Raw genomic sequence first — 19,308 nt, 5'->3', positions numbered from 1 at the left:
TTTCTGGTTTTCATATAAAATTCATATATATTATGTTTCATAATTTTCTTCAATCACATTATGTTTCATATCATAATTCCCACACATTGTGTTTTATAAAATTAATCACCATTGAACTGTGCTCACTAACCATTACTCTTTCAGGTCCCTGCTATATCCATCCCATTTGCTTCCCACCCTGCATCCACCCTATCATCGTGGCTTTAATTAAAACCTTGGCATGCTTCAGGAACTGCGAAGCACTTGTATACTCTGATTAAATTCTAAACAAGTTTTTGCTTAAGTATTGATATTTCAATTTGTCAGTTGTTGAGCCTTTTCTCCAGAAATTCTGACTTGTGCTAAATAATGTTTGCTGCTCTGTGTCTTTGGTTTGATCTGGACATGTAATTCTGCCAGGAGCTTGGGCACAAGAGGGTTCTCTCAAGAGAATAGAATTCAGAAGCAAAGTGTCAGCAATGGCACAGGTGCTACGTTTCCTCAGCACCTGGTAGAGAAGAAGATCCTTTCTTAGAGCATAGCCTTGATGTAGCCAGCTGTGGCTCATTCAAGCATGTATTCTTCTGTATTCTAAGGGAGATAAGGACTTGTTTATCTGGTTACTCTTCTGCCAAGTCTCACCATAAATGTTTGTTCAGGCACCTTGCTGGTACCGTTTAATACGCGGTGAGCTTGAGCTGAGAAAATGGATGTCATTTGTTCAAGATCACAGTGCTAGAAAGTTGAAGAACTGAAAGCCAAAGCCATGGTGTCTGACTCCAAGCTTGTATTCCAGCTGATAATGACCTCATTAATTGGTGTTTTATGGATCTATTTTTTTTTGTCTGGAATTTCATATTTCTTTTTAGCATAAAATGTACAACTTTATCCATGCTGCCTGCCTAAGAAGGACAAATGAAAAATCACTTGTAATAAATTTTCAAAAACAGACATAGAAAATTGAAAACATTGATTTACTGATGACTCTTTGAATATCTGGGCTATTTCATGATGAATATCTAGAATTCTGGGGATTTTTATTCCCCCCTAAAGCACTCTTGAGAACACAAACTTTAAAGTCAGACAGATCTGGGTCAAAATATGATTCTCTAAATTCCTGGCCATATAATCTTAGACAGTATCTGATCCTCTTAAAAATCTCTTCTTCATTTATAAAATAAAGATGCTGGGACTTCCTACTAGATTGATGCTAGGATTAAATGTTTTCTAATGTCATGTTTAATTGATTTTTAAATATCACTGATTATTATAAACAAAAATTATTTTATTAACAAGTAAAATATTAATTCTAAGTTATCTGATTATGAGACAATTTCAGAGACGTGTAAGTGCGTGTTTTAAACATAAAAAACCCAGTGAGTGCCTGAAACATAAGAGTGCCAAGTAATTTATATTTATCATTGATGTTATTGATGTTAAGGATGTCTGGTGGCACAGTGAGTTACATGTTGGACTCGAAGTAAAAGATTGTTGTTGTTATGTGCCTTTGAGTGTCCTGTGACTCGTAGTGTACAATAGCTCTGAAGTCTGTCTTGTCCTAAGCCAGTCTTACTGACTCGGACACACCTACCCCTATTGTCCTAGTTATTGTAACAATCCATCTTATCTGAGATCTTCCTCTTCTATGCAGTCCCTTCACCTTTCCAAGCATGATGTCCTTATCCAAGGATTAGTCCCTTGTGGCCACATGCCCAAAGTAAAAGATTAGCAGCTAGAAATTAAAAGCTACCCCATGGGATAAAAATGAGTTAGTCTGCTTCTAATAATTGTAGAGATTGTTAGGGGCAATAAAGTTGGCTCCAGTTCATATAGAACCAATACAACAGAATAAAACCCTGGCTGAGTTTTATTGTCTTCACAATATGCTGTGCCTAAGCCCATTTTTATAATCACTGTGTCTATTTATTTTTTTTAATACTAGTTTATTTACAAAATTAAAAAACATTGTTTTTCATACCAGTTCCTTCCCATTTCCCTCATTCATCCCTCATCAAATTGTAAGACACCATGATTAACACCCCCCCATACACACCTCCTCAGCCGTCTGCTTCCCCCCCCCCCCCCCCCCACTTGGATCCTTATACTTATTCCAAAATAATGGTTTTATACAGTATTTGTCCTTGTGGGATTGAGGTAGTTCACTCAGCATAATGCTTTTCAATCCCTCTCAGGTTAGGACATAAAGGTATACTGGTTCACATGCAAAGTTCATAAAGTTCATATACATTGTCCATCTTTTTAACAGTCTGACTCTTCACTGATAACTTGCACAAAGTATGTGAGACCATCTTTGACTTTTAAGGAGCACACTGGTTATACTTCGGCCAGCATAAATTTGTTTGTTCTTCTGGCTACACATAGTATATTCAATACTCATCACCAACACTAAAATTTGTCAGTATTCCTTATTGATTGTCCAGCTTTCACTTGCAGACTGCATTTATTGTGAACTTCCAACAAAACAAACTTTTCTTGGAGGAAATGTAACCATGGTGTTCCTTAATGGCAAGGATAGTAAAGCGGCATGTACTTTGGCCATGTTGATAGAAGGGTCCAGTCCACGGAAAAATACATCATTCTCGAAAAAGTAGAGGTCAGTAAAAGAGAAGACTGCCAGTGATACAATGCCTGCAACAGTGGGTTTGAATATGATGGAGGTGATGAAGATGGTACAGGAGAGTGCAAGTATTCAATCTGTTCGTAGGGTTGCTTTGAGTCATAGTTAACTCATTGGCACCTAATAAAACAATTCCCCCCAATCATGATTTCTATACCTGCCACATAGTCTTCTTCAACAAATCAATGCCATTTTTATAAACCTCTTTGGGAATTCTGCTTTATCTTCTTCCTATCTTTGTGGGATCATGCTAGCTGGGTTAAACCTTTCTATCTAGAACCTGACTCTGTTTTAGTAACTATTTGGATACATATGAAGAAGGAAAAGCTTCTGAGATTGTTTGTTAGTAGTAGACTGTGGCAATCTGAATATATTTGATTGGAATTCAGTGTAGATTTGTTTCTTTAGACATTCAAGCATCTCCACCTCCACCCCTCACTGGGAGTGAGAGCACTCAACAGTTGCTGTAAAGTGCCAACACCCACTGATGCCTTCCAATTATCTATGAAGCCTGGGGGACAGGAAGGAGCAACATATTTGCTTGAGGAGTTGCCTGTGGGGAAAAGCATAGCCATTTTAAAGTGTTCTGAACAATTGGGTTTGACAGAATAAATGAGACCATCTGAATGGAACCACGGTCAGCACCTCGGCTTTCATCATGGTAATCTCTGCCAAGACCAGTTCGTTATTTTCCGAGTGCACAGAGGTCTATTTCTACCTGGCAAAGGATGTACAGAATGAGCTCAGGAAACAGGCTCATAGATTTCTGAAACAATAATGCAGCTTGCTTCTTATTTTGAGTTTAAAATGGAGCTTTTTCATATTTAGCCTACGTTCTTCTAGTCAGGTTTGCATGCCAGTACCCCCACTTACTAGAGGTTTACTCTTTAATCTCTGGGTGCTATTTTCTTGTCTTTAATAGAGGAAATAATATAGCACCTCTCTCACAGGGTTGTTGTGAGAATTGAGCCAGTGATTACGGTCAAAGCACATCATCAAAGAGTCTGTTTCATAAATCCACTACCATTATTGTTGTTGCTGTTGTTGTTTGCCACATAGTCAGAAGTGACCCATAGCTGACCCTCTAGTGTTTTCAGAGACAGTAAATGGCACAGAAGGAGATTTCCCATCTTTATCCTGTGAAACATCTGATAGACTCAAACAACTTGCCTTTGGGGTAATAGTGCAGCTTCTAACTACCAAGCCACCAGTGCTCCCTACTCTCATTATTACTAATAGTTATTCATGCCTTAGCTTTCTTGTCTCTGACATCGTCGTTGTGGTGGTGGTGTACCGTCAAATCAGAAGCGGTCCATAGCTGACGCTCCAGAGTGTTTTCAAAGGCAGTCAATTTATAGAATACCTAAGATTTCTAGAATAATCCAGCACCTCAACAAGGAAAAGGTAAATAACTCATTCACAAAATGGGCACAGGATATGAATAGATACTTCACCAAAGAAGACATTCAGATGGCAAACAATTATATGAAGAAATGTTCAAAATCTCTCAGAGGGATGCAAATAAAAAAAAAACAACTATGAGGTATCAACTCACCCCAGTAACAATAGCATAGTTTAGCAGAACAGCAAATAATAAATGTTGGCGAGGTTGTAGAAAGATTGGAACCCTTATTCACTGCTGGTGGGAGTATAAAATTGAGCAACCACTATAAAAGCAGTATGCCACTTTCAAAATTTAGTACTTGACAAACAAGATTGTCATGTTATTCATAGGGAGATGACTTTATGAAAAAGGAGCTTTTTAGGAATTGTTTAGATGATGGAAGTGAGCAAGTCCAGTCTGAATGCAGGTGAAAAGAATTTGTCAAGGAGAAGTTGTGTTCCAGGATGGCTGAAAACTAAGACCAAAACCCAACAAACCCAGCGGCTGTCAAGTCAATGTTGATTCCTAGTGACCCATGTTTGCCAGAGTAGAACTTTGGCCGGGACTTTCCTCTGAGCTACTTTTTTGGGACTCATCTTTGAATGCTGAACAAGGTTTGATTAGTAGTTATACGTGTTAGCAATTTACATTCTTCAGCAACTCCATGTGACTGAGGGGTTAATAATGCATACTAGTTTCAGGTCCAAAGGACTAGTCTCCTTGGGAGCAAAGCCTGAAGGACAGTTTAAACAACTTGCAGAAAGTAGGTGCTGCAATGACAAGAGATGTAAACTAGGGAAAACTTGACATCTCTCTCGTCTTTCTTGTCTCCTTGAAATCTTCCCCTCCCCAATAGGGAAGATTTGGAAGTACTAAGCAGAAACTAAAGTCATAGCTTTCTCTATTCAGTTGATTGGAACGTCTGCCTTCATCAGTTAAAGTCAGGATAAAAATATCTTGAATAACTGCAAGCTTCATTCAAGGGCAGTTTTCTATAAATCCCTTGTATTGAAGATGATTCGTAATTACAGTGGACACTAGAAATAGGAATCCCATTGTGGCACTGTCGAGTGTTTGCACATTCAATTATTGCCTTTTGCTTGCTATGCCTAATGGATCCCAGCATTTAATAGCTAATATAAAAAGCATAAAGCTTCTTGTCACATTTTAGAAATATTCCACTTCTTTGTGGTTGCTTTTTTGGTTTTCTACTCTGAAAGCTAGCTTTACGCTCACCACCTTTCTTTTTCTTTTCACTCCTTCTAAAGGCTTATTTTCTTTAGTGCCTTGACATCATTTCTGGCTGAATTTCTTTCTGGAAGAAATTTAACAACGTACTTGTGCCATCGTTTTAGGATCTGGGTAGACACATGATAACTGGATTAAAAGTAGGATCCCACATGAATGTGTTTAAAAGAATAATTATTAAGTCCATCTGGCTTTACTGATCATATGCAGAAAGTATTCCTGACAATTATTAAGACCGTTACTACTGAAAAATTTTAATATAAATAGTATATTAGTGATTTCAGAAAAAATCAGGGAAATGGGACTCCTAGTGCTCCTTAGGGACAAAGATGGTAAAATTATGTCTCAGATACTTTGGGTATGTTGTTGGGAGGGCCTAGTTTGTGGAAAAAGTGGGAAAAGTGGGGGATCAGAAAAAGAGAGGAAGACCTTAATGAGATGGCTGCATACAATGACTGGTACAAGGGCTTGAACAGACCAGAGATCAGGACTATGGTTCAGGGTAGGGCACGTTTCAGATCTATTGTTCATAGTGTCATAGTCAATTTGACAGCACCTAACAACAGACTAGGAGTCATCGTCAATTCGACAGCACCCAACAACAGCAAAAACAAAAAATGTGCTTCTGCTAAGAGAATCCTCTGAGAATAAGACTTTGACCAAAGTTTCCTTGGACAGCAGAGAGTTTGAGGATATCTATATCTGAAGCAGTAGATGACAGGATATATTATTATACACCTACTTCTCACTCATAGAATGACATTCAAGTATTTGAGACACTCTCTAAAACTTCTCAATCAAGACGAAACTCTGCAGCTTCTCGTCACTCTCCTCTGCAGGATACCCTTCAGTGCCTTTTTCTCTAAAATCAAATCATGCCTTTCACATCTCACTCAGCAGACACGGCCAAAGAATAAAGTATTCTTCAAAGTTTATAGGCTGAAGCTGTTTCTTGCTTTAGAGCTTAGTAAATACAATTTTATTTCAAACAAATGTAGACTTTAGTTTTCTGCAGTATAAGGGACCAGAATGCTGATCTTGGAAAACACTACCCTTCTCCCAAATTACATTTGCAGGGCTATTCTCTCATCTTTTGGGAGGACAAAAATAGCATGTTCTTTTTTATCTTTATAATCATTAATTTTGAATTTGGAGAGGAAAACTATACACACAGAGGAAAAGAAAAGCCACCTCTCTCCTCTCAGAGACCAGCAATTACCAATCTTAACTTTTCAGTGAATTTCTCCCACAGAAATTGTTCTAGGTATATATTTCTTCCTATTGAAATTGCATTTACAGACAGTGCTATGTAAATGAGGGAGATCCCATGGCTTAGAGGTGAGGAGCTGTCCTGTCAACCCAAAGGCACATGGTTTGAATCCCCTAGCTATTCCACGGGGAAAAGATGGACTATCTCCTCACATGTGACTGACAACCTCTGAAAGCCCACCGGAGTGCCAATTAAGAGTCTGTTCACAATGACAACAGCAACTGAGTAAATGAATGTAGATGTTATCAGTATATGGACGTTAGAGAAATTGAGAGGCAGAGATGGACTTACTCAGGGCGAGCATCTATCTATTCCAAAGTGTAGAGAGTTACTGACTGAGCAGAACCCTTTTGCACTTAACATCTTCACAGATGCATTTTCCTATAATATATTCTGGCTTCTGACTTGCTAATTGATTTTGAATTAAGCTTTGTCTCTAGCAATGCAACACAATACTCATCCATGTCAAGGGAATTCTGACCAACTCATTAGAGTTGACTCATAGGGCTTTCAAATCTGCCCTTTAGGCAGGCAGATTCATCTTTCTCCTGCAGAGCATCTGTGGGTTCAAACCATTGACCTTGTAAGTTAGGAGCCAAGTATGTAATCACTGCACCACCAGGGCTATCTGTTATCTTTTCTTGGAAACTATTCCTGAACATCTCCCTTTCAAGTAGAGCTCGAAACAGCTCTATATTCCTCACTAGTTTTCCATAGCACCTGCTGGGATTTAGAGCATTTTGGTGAGCATTCACTTGTGTCTTCCTCCAGTTTATTAGGAACTGCATTATAAGATCAGCAGCTCCTTAATCTTTGCTACTCCATCAATTAACCTTCTACTTGCTAGGTCTTTTATAGATTTGAGCTCTCGTCTGACTCTAATGAAAGTCTAATGGTAGACATTGTATCATCTTATTGCTAATCTGCATCACAGTTTGTTTCTTTTTTCTTCATCAGAGAATATTTATATTTCCATTTTTTAGATAACAAAGTGAAGGTTAATTTTATTTATTCTAAATTATTAACTTAAAATCTTTATCACACAAGATAACTTGAACTAGACGAATCTTGACAATAATACTTATCATGAGACACCAGATCCTAACCCTGTAACTTAACAGGAAGTCAATGTCAGTCCACACAAGGGAGGCAAAATTGAACAAGGTATGTGCAATGTCCTCTAAAAGTTAACAGTGTGATAAGGAAGGCACACTATGAGGTAACATATCAAGCAGGGAGAGGTAGCAGGAAGTTTCCATGTTTGTTCAGTTTTTGTTGCTGATAAAATGCCATGGAGTCGAGTATGACTCATAGCAACCTTATGAACAACAGATACGAACCCTGTACTATGCTGTGCCATCCTCATAATTTCTGACATTCTTGAGCCCTTTGCTGTAGTCACTGTATCAGTCCACTGGTTGAGGATCTTCCTCTCTTTTGTTGACCCTCCACCTTTCCAAGCATGATGTCCCTCTTTAAGGGATAGCCTCTCTGAGCAACAGGCCCAAAATATGTGAGACAAAATTTTATAAGATAGGAGTATTCTGGCTGAAATTCCTGCAAGACATATCTGTTTGTTCTTTTGGTGGTTCATGGTATATTCAGTCACCATCACCAGAACACAAAGGCATCATTTCTTCTTTGAAAATTCTTATTCATTGTCTGGCTCTGAGATGAATAGCAAGTGATTTAAAAGCCCATGATCTGAATCAGGCACACCTTAGTCTTCAAACTGATATAATTGTTCCTCAGTAATTTGGAGAGGTTTCTGACTGCAAACTTTCCCTAGTGTAATACATCTCCTAATTTCCTAACTGCTGGTAATAAGGGTTTTGATTAGGGGTCCAAGTGAGGTTGATTATATCATTGACAATTTCAATATTTTCCCCATCTACCATGATGTGAATCAGTCAGCCTCTCAGAATATTTTTCCTCAGTGTTCGAGAGACCAATCATTGAGGATGTTTTTGTTTGGTTTTGAGGAAACAAGTGGGTTTAAAAATATTTATGTTAATATGCATATTTTTTGGAAGGAGGAGTGGCGTCCACTTCCATAATAGCTTGCCTCTGGAAACCCTATAAACGTGGAGAAAGGATGAGAGACACCCAAGTGTTGAGGACTTTCCTTCATAGGGTCGCTATGAGTTGCCTGCAACTCGATGGCACTTAACAACAACAACAACAACCATGATGTTGTCTATCAGTCAGAATTTTTGTTTTCTTGACATCAAGATGTAATTTACACTGAAGTCTGTAGTCTTTGGGCTTCTACAGAAAGTGCTTCAAGTCCTCCTCACTTTCAGCAAGCAAGGTTGTGTTATTCTGATTCTGATGCAATAGTCTTCCACATAGATTCCAGTTTCACAAACATTTCTTAATTTTAAGCCGTGTAATATTCCCTTGCTCTGTTTGCATAACAGTCTCTTAGCTTAGGTATAGGCTTTGCATGAGCACAAGTAAGCATTCTGGGATTTTTCTTCTTCTCAGTGTTTGTCATAATTTGTTATATTGCACATAAGCATAGTCAATAAAATACAGTCTTCTGGTATTCTTTGCTTTCAGCTTGTATCTATCTGACCTCAGTAATACTACCCCTATTTCCATGGCCTCTTCTAAATCAAATTTGAACTTCTGGTAGTTCTGTGTCTGTGTACCGTTCTGGCTGATTTTGGATGAACTTGCAAGTATATGATATTAAGGACAATATTCAATAATTTACACATTCTGTAATATAGCTGGTGGCTTACTGGTAAGGAATTGGGCTACCAATGCAAAGGCACATGGTTAGATTTCACCAGTTGCTCTGTGAGAGAAAGATGGACACTCCCCTGTAGTGCAAAAGCCTCTGAAGAATCAGCTGTGGATTGTTCCAGCTCCATGGTAAACAACAACAACAAGCTGCATCTGGTGTATGGACGTGTGTTGTTTTAGGTGTCATCAAATCCACTATGACTTTAATCTGCCCTATGAGCAATAGGTCTGAACCATTACCCTATTTTATTCCATCCTCTCTACCTCTCTGATGCTCAAGCGCATTGCTTCAGTGCTTGTGTCATCTAGTGTCAATTTGTTTTTATTGATAAGTAGAAATATTTTATCACCAACATTGTTGAGAATTGCCAGCATAATTATAAAAACTAGTTAGATTTTTGTTTATTTTATTGTTTCTGTGTAGACAGTATACCTACTAATTGCCTGTACTGAGAGATAGGCTGTGACCTTCCACTGCTCCTACATCTTCGTATACTCTGCACTATAAGCACACTATGGTTATAAAAAGACTTGCGGTACCAAAGTGATACTGTGAGAACGCGCAAATATCTCATATTTGTGCCAAACATCACACTTAAATCTTCTCTTTCCATTATATGAGCATTATGTCATTGGAGTAAAAGCAATTGAAAGTGGAGCCCAATACCACATTGAGTACACAGTGGTAGGCAATTTTAAGATTGATATAGGATAGTGACATTTACAGCCAGAAATCTAGTGGCTTGGATACAGTGAGGAATTGTTTCCTGGGCTTTACTCATTTAAATCCTCTTGGGACATTCAGGGTCCTCCTCCAGTAATCAGCAATATATTTGTTTTCTTGTCCCCAAATATCCTGAACACATTAATTTCTCAGTAGTAAGAAGAATAATAAATATAATTTATCAAGTACTCATTTTGAGTCAGACACTAATTGATACAGATTACTTAGTTTACCTTGAAAACAACTCTCTGAGGAGAGTAAAATAATATCCATATAATAGGCTTTAAGTATGGGCTTTCACATTTGAAATCATGGTATTTAATGCTCAGGTCTGAGTTATTACCATTATAGGTGCCAAGCCACTTCTTTGTCTCCAAGCTCTTGCTTTTAGTGAGTGTTTTGCTTGCTGAATATTTATTCTGATTTCTTCTTCCAGAAGCACTTAAGTTTTTCAGTGGGGAATCATATTTCCCGTTAGATACATTCATAGTGAGCCTGTTAATCAACTTGCCTCATCTCCACCTGTCCTGGAGCACAGCGACCAAAGGCAGAGATATGAAATGTTTTGTGTCTAAATTTTAAACCAGGAGGAGTGTGGCACTGAAACTAATGATCATTGTACTTTATTGCTGTGGAAAAGTTGTCTACACTGCAGTTTCCATAGATTTAATATTTTCTGAGTCTTGTTTAGATTTTTTAAAAATTATGTAATCTATCTTCTTGTTAATTGCCATTGAGTTGAGCACGACTTATAGAGACCCTATGAACAAAAGGCCTGTAGCCTTCCTATAACTATTGTTGTTTCTCAAAGTTCATAGAGTTTCCAGAGGCATATTATTTAGAAAGTGGATGCCACTCCTGCTTACATCACCTTCATAAATAAATTTTTGCTTTAAATTAATCAGGATTAATAACAAAATGACTGTTGTCTGCAGCTAAAACACTCTAAGAAGCATGACCATAGCCTATACTTTGCCTAAAAGTAAACAAGTTTTTCAAATGAGCAGTTCTCACTATGAAACACTGATTTTGTTCTAGACCAAATCCTTACTTAGATAACCTGGTAGCATAATGGTTTAAAAAATTCAATTGTTAACCAAAAAGATTGGTGATTTGATCCACACACCACTCCTTGGGAGAACAGTGTAACCTTGGAGACCTGATTGGAAATTCTACTTTGTCCTAAAGGCTTGCTATGTATTGTAATTGATTCAGTGGCAGCGGGTTTTGATTTTTTATGCACTGATAATATTTTGACTCTCTGAGTTTAGAACAAGTCATCAATGGCTAATGGGGGCTTAAGTAGATTCTCTTGAAGCTATAAATGGAGCAGAGGCCTGTGGGAGCTTTGAGATATGTTTTAGACCTACAGAAGTCCATGGTAGAGGTTTGGAACTGGGACATAAATGAGTAAAAAAATAAAAATAAAAGATATCTGGTCAATCTTTCAGTGTGAGTGAGTATACAACCCAAAATGAAGTATTAACCTTCCACAATAAGAATGGAATTTGTATAAGAAAGAATACAAGGTGTTAGCAATTATTTAGAATATAAAGACATCCAAATGTTAACCAAAATATTGTCTTTTTCTCCTAGTAAAATGCTTTTAATGAAATAATTCATGAACCTGGTAAGGTTTATTTTTATTTAAGAATGTGGAAGGATCTCTTCATTTGGTAAATGATAGAACAGGAAGAAATCTAGTAGAAGCTCCATCTTTTTGAAGATAACAGTGTCTCAGATGCTTGGTTCTAAAGAAGAGCTAATCATTCTAACTCATGTGCTAATGGTTAATTAGCTTTTTGGCTGGAGTTCTAATGTGTTAGGTGTATGTGTGTGTCTGGGGAGTACTTATTACTTCAATGAGGATTTCCTTGTCAATAACTGAAAACAAAAGACTTTGAGAACAGTTCATATGTGTATCTACTCTTACATGTGTACGTTTATTTAATTATGAAATAATTCTCAAATGCTTTATGGGAAAAATCAAATGGACAAATGCTTTGCCAAATTAAATGATATATGTTATTGTAACTATTAAATATATCGAAAGTCCCTGTCTCCTTCAAATAAGAAGTGCAAGAATCATGCTTTATTATTCTTCCCTATTTTGAATTATATATTCATGTTTTTAAAAATGAGTGCCTTAAGTGTGTAACCCACACTAGACTGTATGATGGATAAGAGTGAGAATTTTGTCTGGTTCATTTTTGTATTCTTAGCATGCAGAACATTGCCCGACACAAAGAAAACAAAAAATATTGAATAAATGAATGAATAAAAAAGCAATAGCTTTATCCAGAACTCTTGAGAAAGTTTCAAAGACAAAGACTTGATTGAACTGTATCATAAAAACCTCAATCTGAGTTTGAGAGTAAAATAAAAAGGTAGGGGTCATTATAGGCTGAGAGAACTATGTATGCAAAATCACTGCAGAAAGTCGATTCTTTTTGCTCAAGGAACCATGAATAATAGTTCAGACTACCAGAATCTTAGTGGAAGAATATAATAGGTTATTGGAACAACTTCCATTTTAACCTCTAGAAAATGTAATCTTCCATTAAGAATTTTTATGGAAGGAGAATAACAGGATTCTCTCTGCATAATCACTCCTGAAGCATTACAAAAGTTGACTGGAAATGCTATGGAATAAAATTAGAGAGAGTTAGTAGTTAGTAGGCTACACCATAGACCAGGGAAAAAGGTGATACTGGGAAAATATGAAAATTAATGCTTGAGCATTCATTGGAGCGCAGATTGTGTGGACTATCTCATTAGCAGCACTTTATCTGCTGAAGGCATTAGATGCTGTCAGACACACCTATTTGTTAATGTGAGAAAGCATCATTCAAGACTAGTTTTCTCCCTTATCTGTTATAGCACCAGGGAATATCATTGCTGATGTCAGATGTGGAGCATGGCTGAAAGTAAAGAATACCAGAAGAATGTCTATTTATGCTTTATTGACGATGCAAGGGTTTAGTCCTCACTACCAAATGTGAAGCTAATATTCTTATAAATATTGCTGCACCATTTATAAAACAAGAAATTTAATCATGAACATGTTAAATAACTTCCTCAAGGTTACAAATGTTCTAAATCATAAAGAGTGGGATTTAGCCCAAGATCTATTTGGTTTAGTGCTTACTCTTAATAACAATAGCAATCTTCCATTGACTTTAGGCAATGGGATGGTAAGTAATCATCATATCTAATTTAGAGATTAGTAAATGGAGAAGAAAAATGTGCACCAAGATCAGAGGAAGACTCATCAATAATCTGCATTAGCAGATGATACAACCTTGCTTGCCGAAAGTGAGGAGTACTGGAAGCACTTGTTGCAGAAGATCAAAGAATGCATTCTTCAATATTAATTACATCTCGATGTCAAGAAAACAAAAAAGTTCTTACCATTGTTCGTGGAGGCAACCTCATGACAGATGGAGAAAAAATTGAAACTGTCAACAACTTCATCTTGCTTGGATCCACAATCATCACCTTTGGTGTGAAAAATGCCAAATCAGGAGATGTATTGCATTGGGGAAGTCTGCAGTTAGTAACCTCACCAAATCAGATCTGTTGTTCATAGGGTCGCTATGGGTCATACTTGACTCAACAGCACCTAACAACAATTACAACAACTATGCTTTCCTCTCTGAATTTTTTTTTTACACAGCAACATATGGCAATATTTCTCCTGTTCGTCAAGCTTCCACTTACATGGGTTAAAATATAAGGAGCCCTGGTGACATAGTATGTTATTATATTATATTGGAATGGTAAGTAAAAGTTTGATGGTTCACATCTACTAGCCATGTTGTAGCAGGAAGATGGCACAGTATTTTACCATTAATATTTAAAGGTTCAGCAACCCAACAAAGTCACCTTGTATTGGGATTGACAGCGATAGGTTTGAGTTTTATTTGTTATGGTACCCAGCTACCCTCACTAAGTTAGTTGCCACTTCTCTGTGCTTTCTAGCACCTGCACAATGACTTTACTATAAAGATTGTTACCTATCAACTGTGTAGTAAGTGTTGGTCACATATTCTACCTTACACTGTTCCTGGAATTCTTGATGCAAAAGTATGTCTTATTCATGTTTTCATTCTCAGCACTCACAACAGTGCATGGAACATTGTTGCTGTTGTTATATGCTGTTGAGTCGCTTGGGACTCATAGTGATTCTATGTACAACAGCCCTAAACCCTGCTCTATCCTGTGCCAATCACACTGCCTCTGACACACCCATCCTGATTACCCCAGTCACTGAATCAATCCACCTCATTGTGGGCCTTCCCCTCCTGCACTGTCCCTCTACCCTAACAAGCATGATGTCCCTCTCCAAGGACCTGTCCCTCCTTACAACATGTCCAAAGTATGTCAGATGAAGCCCCAGAATCCTTGCCTCCAAGGAGCAGCCTGGTTTAACCCTCTCCAGGATGAATTTGATTGTTTTCTTGGCAGTCCAGGGTACATTCAATACTCTTCTCCAGCACCACAGCTCAAAGGCATCAATTCTTCTTTTATCTTTCCTAGTAATTGTCCAACTCTCTGATGTATAACAAGGGATTACAAAGACCATAACCTGTATCAGATGCACCAGAGTGACACCATTGCTCTTCAGTACTTTGGAGAGGTCCCTAACAACAGACTTTCCCATCGCAATATGTTTTTTGATTTCCTGGCTACTGGTGCCAAGAATGTTGACCGTGGAGCCACACGGACTAAAGATGTTAACAATATCAATTATCTTCACTATCTATTCTGATGCTGCCAATTGGAACATTGTTGAGTATAAAGTAATATTGGTTTTGAAGTAAAGAAATTTGCCTTTCCATATCTGCGAAGAAGGCTGTTATAATTTAGATGGAGAGTGAATGGAATATGACTTTGTGTAGTATTAACATCATAGCAATATTAAGTCTTGCTATTTGTGAACACAGACTGTTTGTTTATGTAAATCTTTGATTTCTTTTGGCAATGTTTTAGTTTTCAGTGTACATGCCTTTAACATTCCTGGCTATCTGGTATGCCAAATCCCCCATCCTTCACAAGCACTTCAGCATCTCAATAGACATCTCTTTTGAGTCCTATTTGAATAATTGTAAAAGTGTCACCTTTATGTCTAAACTAAGAACTTCTGATTTTATTGCATAGTTGGTATTTTGTTGACTTATTTAAATAATAACTCCATATATTTGATACATTTAATACGTGAATGATAATGAAATCTGGCACCCTGGGATCTTCAAGATAAGTATTTCCCACGAAACTTACCATGTTTCATTGTCTATTTGGTGCCAGCATCAAGCCAGGAAAGGCCACTACAGAGCTCTCTTAGTGAGATGCTTTTGGTCTTGAGATTGTGGAAAACTTAATTTCTATTTGAATATCAGCTTCTTCCTCTTCTTTCTTCATCTGCTGCTTAGCAAAGCTCTAGAGACTCCTGTTTTGACTAACTCTGTGTTTGTACAGGAGGCACAAGGAAAACAATGCACGTGTCCATCAATGAATGGATGAATAAATATAGTACAATATCACAATGGAGTGTTATTATGCAATGTTGAATATATACATGAACAATAAACAATTAATGAAACATTGCATAATATGGATGAATCCAAAGGCTATTTCACTGATTGAAATAAGTCAGTCGCAAGAGGACAAATTTTTAATAAGGCCACTGATATAAAAAGTTAATTTACATACTGATAGCATCTGCGGCTATCAGGGAGTGGAAAAAAAAAGGGATAAGGGAATAGAAAATTAGTAAATAGATAATAACATGCAGTAAGATGGGTGAAGGGAGAGACAATATGGAATGAATGGATGATGAGACATTGTGGACATTTAAATTAATGTTACAGAACAAAATGTGCATGGGTGATTGATTGAAAAACCAATTTGCTTTGTAAACTCATTCAAATCACACTTAAAGTTAATAAAACAATGGCAATAAAAAAGAAATAAGGTCAGGGGTGAATCAATTCTAGGATGCCAGCTGTATTTGACCTTGCTTCATCAGACTGTCAAAAGAAATAAAACAGAACATGTCAAAACAAAGGGCATCTCTGCAAGTAATAATTAATTTATTCCCACACTAGTGTTTAGTAGGAAAGATCAATGGAAGAAAGGAACACTTTGATGAATGCTGCTCCCCTGGGGTATCACCCTCTGAAAGCCATCTAAATTCTGCATTGAATGCAAAACCTGCTCTGTGGTCCCAGCCACTTAGAATGTTAGCACCTAAAATCAAGATAGCCAGGTTGTTGTGGTTAGTTTATTGAGCTATTTTGATATGCCTTATGACAGCTCAATACAATAAACAACAAGGTTATTATCATAGTATGCATCAATAAATTCAGTCCCTTATCTGCCTGTCTGAGGGCACTTCTTCACTTGCCCTTTCTGCCACTCAAACCTCTGAACCCCAAAATAAACACTCTCAAACTCAAGGCTCTTGAGTTGGAAGCAACTCAGTAATCTCCAACAGGTTCTTTGAGGCTTAAAGTCACATGGGTGGAGGTTGTTTCTCTTTCTCCTCCAGTGGGAGCTCCAGAGGCTTAATGGCAAGAAAATGCACTGTAATTCTGAAGGCATAAGATTCAAATCCACCAGTAGCTCTGCAGGAAAAGGATGGGCACTCTTCTCCTGTGCAATTAATGCCTCTGAAAACCTGCTGCGAAGTCAGCTATGGGTTGGTTCTGACTTGATAGTTCTCAACAATACCAACAACGAGGGAGACAAGGCCTTTGGGTTTGCAGTGCAACTTCCTATGGGCACAGTCTTCCTGATTTGGTTATTTCTTGATTTTGTCTTACATTTTTACTTTTATAAATGCTGACCTGACTGGAAAGTCATCCCCTTTGTTATCTAGGTAATCTTTATCAATTCTCTTGTATTCAATACAGACATTTCCTGTCTAGGAAACTTATTTGATGTTGGAAACAGACTTTCTTTCTATCCACAACTATTATAATAACTATAATTATCATTGCTATAATTATATTTTGGCTCCTGTTCTACACTAAGAGGGCTTTGGGGAAGATGATGTGTCTTGTTTATTTTTGTGAGGTTAAAATACTCCTCAGGATAAGGTAAGATATGTAAAATATCTGTTGTTATAATTAGGAACTTTTTCCCAGTCTGTGGCTTCCCTTTTTACTCTATTGGAGAAGTTGTTTTTGTTTTTTTCCCTCCCTTAAATAGTTGTTTATTGGCAGTGGGTTGGAAAAGGTGATGGAGTTAGCAAACAGAGACGCCACCACACACCAATATCACAAGGGCAGCAAGAGTGATGGGAAGGAGCAGCCTGAAGCCCCAGATGAGGCCCTTCTTCTCAAGAGTTAAGTCTAAGAGGGCGCTGGGGTCTGGAGTGTCGAGGAGGGTGGCCTTAGAACACCTCCACTTAGTAGGCATGGTTGGGTGTACTTTCCTTGGCAGGCGAGGCTGTTGGCCAAGGCTCGCTTGATATACTCCTCCTGGGCTGCCTTCAGATTCTCCTTCTTCCCACCCCAGGCCTTCAATGCAGAGGCCTACAGGGCTCGGCCATAGGAGAAGGTCAGGGCCCATGGCTTCAGCAGGGGGCACTTGTTGATGGCATTGAGGTTGATGGATGCCTCCTCCTCACTCCGGCCTCCAGACAGGAAGATGATCCCAGTAACGACGGGGGGGGCACTGTGCAGCGCAGTGCTGTAACAGTTGCCATGACAATCTCCTCATGAGAAAACTTCTGTGTGCAGGCATGGCTGGGGGTTACCATGTTAGGCTTCAGCAAAGTGCCTTCCAAATAGATGTGGTGGTCACTCAGAGCCTTGTAGACAGCAACCAGCACCTTGTCAGTTACATACTGACAGCGCTTCAGGTCATGGTCACCATCAGGGAGGATCTCAGGCTCCACAATGGGCACTATCCCATTCTGCTGGCAGATGCTGGCATAACGGGCCAGCACGTTGGCATTTTCCATGATGGCAAGGGCTGAGGGTGTGTGCTCTCCAATCTTCAGCACACAGCGCCACTTGGCAAAGTCAGCTCCGTCCTTCTTGTACTGGGCACTGCGCTAGGACAGCCCGTCCAGCCCTTGGGTGGTGGTCTCACCATTAGTTCCTGCCAGGGATACCACACCCTTGTCTACCTTGATGCCCACAACACCACCCTTAGATTTGATGACTTGGGGGGAAGGGACGCCCATCATCCGCCTTCTGGTAGAGGGTCTCATGGAAGAGGATGACACCCCCGTTGCAAGGGTTCACGCGGTCGTTGGCGGTCAGCAGGAGCTGGCGGTAGAAGCGGCGGTTCTCCTCTGTGTTCTTGATTTCAATGGAATGCAGGCGCTTGGCAATCCTTCCGGTGAACTCATCTGCGGCCAGGATGCCCTTGCCCGGAGCAATGATGCGATGGGCGATGCCAGAGAGCTCGTTCTTCTGCTTTGGGGTCAGTGCTGGGTATGGGTAGGGCATGGTGTTCTCCGTGGTGATTTCCTGGGCACTCACGGAGGAGGGGGCGCGCTCGGAGGCGGCGGGCGGTGGTGGGCTGCGGGCAGGAACACGCCAGTCGTCCCAGCTCCGGGTTCTGCCTGGAGAAGTTTTTTGATGTGCATGGGGATTTGATTCTTCGAAGGGACCATTCATCTATTTTATCTTCTTCTGGTTGTAGATGTTTCAGGATACTTGTGGATTAGGACTTCTAGAGTTCTTCCAAGCTTTTCTTGAATAAAGTTTATAGTCTTTGGTTTTAGTCTTAGGTCCATGATCCACCTTGAGTTGGTTTTTGTATATGGAGTGAGGTGTGAATCTTTCTTGAGTCTTCTGCAGATAGTTTTCCAATTTTGCCAACACCATTTGTTAAAAAGGCTGTAATTTCCCCACTTAACTGATTTTTTCTCCTTGTCAAAAATCAGTTGACCGTAGGTAGATGGGCTGATTTCAGGGTTCTCAATTCTATTCCATTGATCTATGTGTCTGTCATTGTACCAGTGCCATGATGTCTTAACCAACACGGCAGTGTAATAGGATTAGATGCCTCCTACATTTTTCCTATCCTTAAGGAATGCTTTGCTTATTCCAGGCTTCTTTCCATTCCAAATGAAATGGGAGATTGCCTTTTCCATCTTGTTGAAGAATGGGATTGGTATTTGTATTGAGATTGCATTGAACATGTAAATTGCCTTTGGTAGTATTGCCATTTTCACAATATTGAGTCTTCTCCAGCAGAGTAAAAAGGGAAGCCACAGACTGGGAAAAAGTATTTGGTAATGACATGTCAGATAAGGGACTTATTATATCTAGAATTTATAAAATACTTGAGCACCA

The 19,308-nt window shown here is 38.8% G+C and overlaps 1 pseudogene; it reads right to left on the bottom strand.

Annotated features, from left to right (window-relative positions):
* Positions 1-17,349: 17,349 nt before the first annotated feature.
* LOC102855544 lies at positions 17,350-18,456 on the bottom strand (annotated as a pseudogene).
* Positions 18,457-19,308: the final 852 nt, after the last annotated feature.

This window comes from Elephantulus edwardii, unplaced genomic scaffold (genome assembly GCF_000299155.1).
Source record: "Elephantulus edwardii isolate Elephantulus edwardi_28Jun2011 unplaced genomic scaffold, EleEdw1.0 scaffold00163, whole genome shotgun sequence".
Classification (NCBI taxonomy): Eukaryota; Metazoa; Chordata; class Mammalia; order Macroscelidea; family Macroscelididae; genus Elephantulus; species Elephantulus edwardii.
Note: the sequence above shows the minus strand (reverse complement) of the source record. Positions and strands in the feature narration are given on the sequence as shown.